Source organism: Dermacentor albipictus, chromosome 1 (genome assembly GCF_038994185.2).
Source record: "Dermacentor albipictus isolate Rhodes 1998 colony chromosome 1, USDA_Dalb.pri_finalv2, whole genome shotgun sequence".
Lineage (NCBI taxonomy): Eukaryota > Metazoa > Arthropoda > Arachnida > Ixodida > Ixodidae > Dermacentor > Dermacentor albipictus.
The window spans coordinates 358,717,647-358,725,680 of record NC_091821.1 but is presented as its reverse complement, the minus strand read 5'-3'; positions in this window follow the sequence as shown (position 1 = coordinate 358,725,680).

Below are 8,034 nucleotides of genomic sequence, written 5' to 3'. Positions count from 1 at the left end.
ATATAGGGATTAATACCTCCAAATGAAAGGGCGAGATGAGATTGGCTTTCCTGCCACGTGACTAACGACAACTTAATTTAGGAGCAATTGCATAATACACTTGACTGATATGGTCGAGTCACATAGTGAGCGCAAGCGAAATATAATGCGGAGATCGGTTCGGTGTTTTGCACACCATAACGTCATGTATATCAGACAAATTGCGATAAAACAAGTGTCTCAACTATGTCTACTATAAACTCATATGCTTAATTAATTCACTAGTGAATATTATTCACTTATTTTACTGTCACTGCGGCAGTTTTCAATCGTGCGTGCCGTCAATGGTACCAATCAAGCTGTAACAGAATGAGCACATTTTTGTTACCGCTACTAACTGATACCTCGGCGAGTTATAGTGAGTGATGCGCTCACTGCAAGATTCTCCTTGTTTCATGCAGAATAGCATCGATATATAAATGAAATGTCATTCAGATGACGATTCAATAGCGATAGGAAACGCTAAGATTGAGTCACTGGTGATGAAGTATCACTTTGCGTAGTGTGACAGTCACAGCCATCGTTCGTGCACGTCGTCAATGGTATAAATGAAAGTGTCAACAAATGAGAGTTTTTAATCAGTCAGCGTTGCTAATTGATATCTCAGAGTCATTAATGGCCACTAGTGACAAGCTCAGTTCGGTGTTGTATTTTTATGCAGCAATGTCAAATGAAAACTCTTTTAAATGATTCAGCTATAACTAGGAGATGCTAGGAAGAAGTCACTGCAGTGATCACTGATCACATATTTCTGTACGACAGTGGTAGCCATCATTGGTGGACGTCATCGTTGGTATTTATCAAAATGTCATTAAATGAGCATTTTTTTCTGCTACCATTGGTAACTGATGATGCAGAGTGATAATTAGTCATACCTAGTGATAAGCTCGGTTCTTTATTTTCGTACTTTCATACAGCATATAGCCATGGGTATCAAATTAAAAGTGAGTCAAATGGCAATTTAAGTTTAATAACTAGGAGGTGCTAGCAATTTTTCACTAGTGATCACGAATCACTTTATTTGTTATGGCAGTGGTATCCACCCATCGTGCACATATTCATTGATATCTCTCAAATTGTCATTGAATAAGCATTTTTCTTCTGATAGTGAAGCATGGTTACTGATCACTAGAGATAAGCTAAGTTCAGCGTTTTCTTACAGTTACAGAGCATTGTGTCATGAATGTCAAATGATAAGTAATTCGTACGATGACTCAAGATTATTAAATTGGAGATGCTAAGAATTAGTCCCTAGTGACCACAGATCACATTGTTTGGTATGACAGCGGTAGCCATCATTAGTTCATTCTGCCAAAGGTAGGAATGTGCTGCTTTAAATACTTTCCTCTGAGATTGCAGATGTGGTGAAATATTACATTGTGATCACTGGTGGCAGACTATATTCACCTCAATTTTCTCGACTACACACAAATGACAGGTTCATGGACATAAAATGAAAGATTGCTCAAAAGGTGATTCAATTTTGACGTTTAGGAATTGAGAAGTTTGAGCCAATTTATGCAAAGAAGCCGAGGAGAGGTTTTAGTTGCCAACTTTCTAAATCTTTAAGCCTTGTTTGACTAGAACGGTGCAACAGGCATTAATTGACTTGAAAAGATAAATGGAAAATTAACTCAGCTGTTAGTGAAGCAAAAGGAGTGCTTCATTAATCGACTTGTAGCAGACTGATGGGAAAAGAGCTGATTCTAAATTCATCTGGAAACATTAGCATGTTTAAGGGGACACTAAAAGCAAATATTAAGTTAAGCTAACTAAAGTGATAGATTAGTCCTCGAGAATCCCTAAGGCATCAATATTATCGCGAACAAAGCCTTAATCACTCCTCAGTTCTGTCACTAGTACTCAACCACCCATTGCACAAAACATCCTTATTATAAACATCCGTATTATAAGACGAAATAAAATGCTACTTAATTGTCCAGTTCTATCTCACTTTTAGAAAAAAAAACTCGGTGCGCCCTTCCACTCTGTGAAGAAGGATGACCAGTGAAGCTGTGTATGTGGGCCCCTTAATGGCGAACTGCACCTCCGCCGCAGGTCGGCCCTGCAATGAACTATCTTCGATATCGGCCCACGTATGGGGAGTGCTTAACGCCTGCTTCACCTCCGCCGTAGGTCGGCCCGGCATTGCACTATCTTCGGGATCAGCCCATGCAAGGGGAGTGCTTAACGCCTGCTTCACCTCCGCCGCGGGCCGGGCCAGTATTGCACATCTCCGGGATCGGCCCACATATGCGGAATTTTTTTAGAGCGCAGCTCTTTGGTGTCCGTTCCTGGGTTTCGCGTCGTCGCCGGCGTTGTCGTCGGCCTCGTAACCAGCTCCGCCCCCCTTTCATCCCCCTAGCGCTAGCAGCGACCGACTGATACCGCTGGATGCCGCTGACGCCGCTAGAGAGTCAAGATAACGTGACTGCATAGAACACCGTCGCCGCCATGCAGAAAGAGGAGGAAAGGGTCCCCCCCCCCTGTTCTTGTGTGGCGGATAGGGTGCTCTTCAGTTGCCGACGCGCCGGTTATTTCACGTAGGCCCCGGCACGTCGACGAATACGTGACCACCTTCCCACGGCTAGACCTGGTTCTTAGCGCTGCGGAAGCGAGGGTATCATATTGTTTGTGTCGGCATCGGCGGCGTTGTCCCTGAAACCAACTCCGCAGCTGGGGTTGACTCACTATCGGCGTCAGCGGCATCAGTCAGTCGCTGCTATCTCTTCCCTCCTCCCTTTATCGTGTTGTCCGCTTGCTGCGCGCGCTTCTGCCCCCATCGTTTGCCGCTGGGTGTACACGCCGCCCCCCTCCCCCCTCTTCCTGCGAGTCTCCGGTTGTCAAAGCGCCGGCTCTAACTTATTTCCTTTCTTCGCTCCTTCTCCAATGCAACCCCTGTGCGGTGGCAATCAGAGAGCCAGATCGGTGGCGGCGGATCTGTATATGTGCACCGCCCGAGCCGAAATTGCCGCTGCCGTTCGCCCTGTGCGGTGGCAATCAGAGAGCCAGATCGGTGGCGGCGGATCTGTATATGTGCACCGCCCGAGCCGAAATTGCCGCTGCCGTTCGCCACTGCGAAATTATCTGCCAGTTCTTTCTGAGCCATGAGCGAGACGACCGATGGAAGTCCTCCGTCTGCTGCTGCTAAACGAGCTGCCAGAGCAGAGGCCCAGCGCCGTCGCCGTCAGAATCCAGAGGTGCGTGCCGCCGAAGCAGAAGCTTACCGTCGCCGCCGTCGAGATGATCCAGGAGTACGCGTCGCCGAAGCAGAGACTAAGCGCGGCCGCCGAGAAGACCCTGCCGTTCGCGCCGCCGAAGCGGAGGCTCATCGCCGCCGTCGAGAGCAACCAGCAGTAAGCGAGGCTGAAGCAGAAGCTCATCGCCGCCGCCGAGAAGACCCTGCAGTTCGCGCCGCCGAAGCGGAGGCTCATCGCCGCCGTCGAGAGCAACCAGCAGTAAGCGAGGCTGAAGCAGAAGCTCATCGCCGCCGCCGAGAAGACCCTGCCGTTCGCACCGCCGAAGCGGAGGCTCATCGCCGCCGTCGAGAGCAACCAGCAGTAAGCGAGGCTGAAGCAGAAGCTCATCGCCGTCGCAGAGAAGACTCTACCGTTCGCGCGGCCGAGGCCGAGGCCAAACGCAAACAAAGGCTCGCATTTGCTGCGCTCAAATTTCGCATTAAGAAGTAACGTAATCGTCGGTAATTTTTTGCTTTCCACAACGACATGAAAATTTCCTTGGACGATATACTATAGAGGTATACAGCTTCGCTGTAAAAGAACTCATTGAAATAACCCCAACAACGACGGGGGCGGTCGAAAGGTTTCGTTTTCGTTCGACTCCGCACCGCCCACGCTTTCGCGTTTCAATAGTTATCGCGTAGTGCTGCGCTGGTTTTGCTGGCTGGTGAAACTCACACAAACTGCGAGTAGCAGAGAATTCAACTTCCACGTGATGTCGCGGGATCGATTTGCTGATTTCGGTACCGAGAAGCTTCTCTGTCGAAGACATACTGATTTGCATAAGCGCGAAGGACGGATTCTTTTCTATAATTTCATGCACGCAGGGTCTCGACCACACATCGGCAAAACTTATTTGACGAGCCACCACCCTACGGAACACAAGACGTTTTGAAAACATTTTAGGCCAGCCAAAAATAACTAAAACGTCTACAACCGTTAGGGACGGCTACAAGACGCCTTTTTGCGCACGTCTGGAAGACGTTCTGCGAAAGAAGGCTAGGAAACATCTTGTTAAGATGTCTTCTGCTTTCATCTTGCTAAGACGTTTTTAACACGTCGCCAGAAGACAGCTTGAGAACGTTTTGCATAAACTTATGGAATATGTCGGTGTTAATTTGTTTTGGATATGTCTAAAATATATTTCGGTGCTTTTCTCGGCTGTTACATATCTCATAATGACTATACCTAGTACAAATGCGCGCGCTTCTTGGTACCCTGTCATAGCGTCTACACGTACGTCACGGAAAAAAAAGGCATGGGGAGAGTGTAAAATTAATAGCGTTAAGCTCTATTGACAACGTTTACGTGCATACGCTAATATCAGTGAAAATTTTAGTAAATACGCAATTTGGCTCATAATAAATACGAAGACGTGCATAAATGCACGTGAAGCACGCACACACTGGCGCGAATAACGCTCTGTACACAGTTTGACGCATAGCTATCACTGTGTATCACAGATTTTTTTTTAAAGGCAGGTACCTATAAGAGGCTGGCTTTATTGTTTGTACTTTTTCATGACGTGAAATAATTCTATATCAATGCTATACCACCATTTGTACACACTACAGCTCTTGTTGCACGAAGCGCAAGAATACACAGAGGCCCGGATATATATCGCCGCCTTTTTTTTTTTTTTTTACTCTTGAGCGAAGTGGCGACTGCACGAGCGTGGCACCAACTCATATTGGCGAGATATGCGCTCTTGTTCTCGCGACAATATGCGGGCTTTGCTTTTGCGCATCGCTTTCTCAGTAGCAGGAGCCAATACGGAGTATGGTCGGAGCGGAAAAGTCGATCGTCCGAACGCGTAGTATAATCGCTCTGCACGCCACCAAACAATTCAGAAAATACTGCAACTATTTATTGGTTTACGTAGAAAAAAGCATTTAAGCAAATGTGGTACTACTACTGGGATATAGAACACGATGTATTTATTCGCGATTATAAAAATACATACGAGCGTATAAATAAGCCCGCTTCAGCTTTAAAAAAAAAGGTCACCTTTGTGTGGAGCACGGCAGTCGTGCTCGATCGCGACTCGTCACATCAGAAACTACAACCGCTCGCGCAAAAAATGGAGAGTAAAATATTAAATGAATTCAGAATCTGCCAAAACACTTTACAAACACAGTACATTAAGTGCATCCTAACAGCCAAGAGAAAGCAATTTGAATGCATTTACCCAAGGAACAGAATACGGTTCAAAGAAGTAACATGGCAACAGTACGGCCGATTGCAAAAGACTATCAGACAATGAAAATCGGCATTAGTAATGGGCGAATAAAATATCATGTTAAATGAAAAGGACAGCTCACACGCACGTAGGATTTTTTGTTACTTTAGAGAACACAGTTAAATTACTAATTGAGCAAGGTGACTGGCAAGCAGAAACTAAATTTTCTGAAGCGCGCGATTCGGTGCCAGGCTGTAAATAAACTTGAAGCCCCGACAGTTTAAAGGCGATACAACCTGGCATGTGAAAATTAAGAATATATTTGCGCCATTTATAAAAGGTAAGGCAGGTATTTGTCAGATTTCATTCGGTTGCAATGCTCATAAAGAAACAAATTGCTGCGCAAGTCACTATAATCAGAAGAAATAGATGCTAGATCGGTTTATCATAAGACGAAAGAAAGCAATCTTTGCGTAAATCGCACTAACACAATGCATGTTTGATTTAGTCACTTCCTTTACAGAGGCACAGCTGTCAAAACAGAAGAGCTGACTTCCTGAGGTCACGAATAAGCGAGTTTTGACTTAACAAAACATCAAATCACAATTAACTGTTCGGTATCCTATTACAGATGTGAGGACGCTTTGCATCTAGTTCATCGTTTCGCGACGACAGGAAAGAACGAGAACCCATAGAAAACCACGAGTCACCTGCAAATGCACACACATATACGTACACCCATTTGTACGTACGCACGCCGTACAACACACACCTCACACTGCACAGTAAATGCAAAGGTGTCCGCAGGGGCGCAGGCAATTCTCTGAAATGCAGCACCAATACCTATACTTTGCTTCGACGCACAGCCGTTCCGAAAGGATAGAATTAGCGCTTGCTCGTTCCAGCCCCTTGTCGTACCCAATCCCTCGAAGAAAATGCAAGCACGATAACCTCTACAGACGCACATTTTTTGAGCACATCGGCCGTTTCGCTGATCTATCCAAAAAGTATAATATACGAAAAAGCGAGAGCGAAGCTGCTGCACCCGTCAGTGCTAAACCATATCACGGCATATCATAACAGCGCTGTTAACCATATATGGTTAACAGCGCTGCGCAGCCTTGGCCAGAAAAGAAGGAGGATAAGATTGGAATTTTGTACTTTCCCTCACGCGCGACGGCCCAGGTGACATCTCGACGCCTCGAACTATCACGCCACCGAAAGCCTTAAGTGAAGGCGTTGCTTAAGCGCGCGCCCTCGCTCTGCCTTTAAGTTTTCTCTCCCAACCTTCCCTTTGTAGGAGTTGTCGGACGATCTCGCCGCTGCCACCATTTGTAAGGGTTGAAGGTCGTAGAGAGAAACTTGGTAGGAACTAGGCGCACAGGGTTTATTTACAGTATTTACATTTTAAACAAGAGATACATTCGACAGTCTAGCGTGACTCCCAAATGGAGCACGCAAGACGACGCATACAGCATACGAGCACACAGCTTACGAGCACGATCACCGAGCACACTCTAGCAGCGACAAACAGCTGCTTATAAACACTCCGTGTTCCCTAGATTCATAGGTGAGGGAAAGGTTCGAGTCATCGTAGCTGGCCCGCCTTTGAGGGAAGGGGCTCTACACACACACATTCCGCACAAGTTTCACTGCCCCCTCCGAGGGGAGACGGGCGTCGCAGAACTCGGAGCTTACGTCTTGAAAGGCGTGTCTTATTCCCCGAGCTGACCCCCGCAGCGTGGCCGCCGGTTCTCCATTGTCTTGCGCCTCTAAATTCCAGAGCTGCCTTTCTCCTGTAGTCGCCACGAGTGCCAGCAGACTGTGACGAATCCTGGGGCCCGAGGAAAACGCACCGCAATGCACTCTTTTGTTAGGGAAGCTCTTCTTGCTGCAGAGAGACCATGAAGACCCGGCAAATCAACCAACAATACACGGGGCGCCAAACGTGGCCAGCCCTGCTGGTCACGTTTGGCGCCTCTTAATGTGCGAGCCTTAATGGTGAAGCGAGCCTTAATGTGGCTCGCTTCAGCGCTTCCGACGTGCAGTATTTTCTTTTTTCGAATGCGCGGAGTGTGGACGCGGATGGTAGTAATTTTTTCGTGAGTGGTCGTGTACGTCGATTATCTTCCTCGAGAATAATAGCAATTGGTGCATGCCGGTACTCTGGAGCCATTTTTGATGAGCACGGATAGTGTCCAGCCGATATCCATTCGAAATTATTGTAGACTGCTACAAAATCTGCTAAATAAGTTGCCGGATACCCTTATTATTGCTGTAGCAATTATATGGAAACTTCAAGCGCATTCCTGCTGTCACCGTCGCCCTCATGTTTCTTACAAAGTCCAAGGGCGATAACATCGTTACCGAGCGCCGCATGCTGTATGTGCGAGTGAAAGCGTACGGGAAAGGGGGGGGGGGGGGCTGGAATGGGTGAGCCTACGATGGTGACTCAGTCTTGCGTGCGCAAAGGTCAAAAGCGGAGAGCAAGCTAGTCATCTTCCGTCGCGCGTGATACATCGTGGGGAGTGGATGGAATGGGGGCGGTATCTTGGATTCTGTGAATCTGTGATTGCG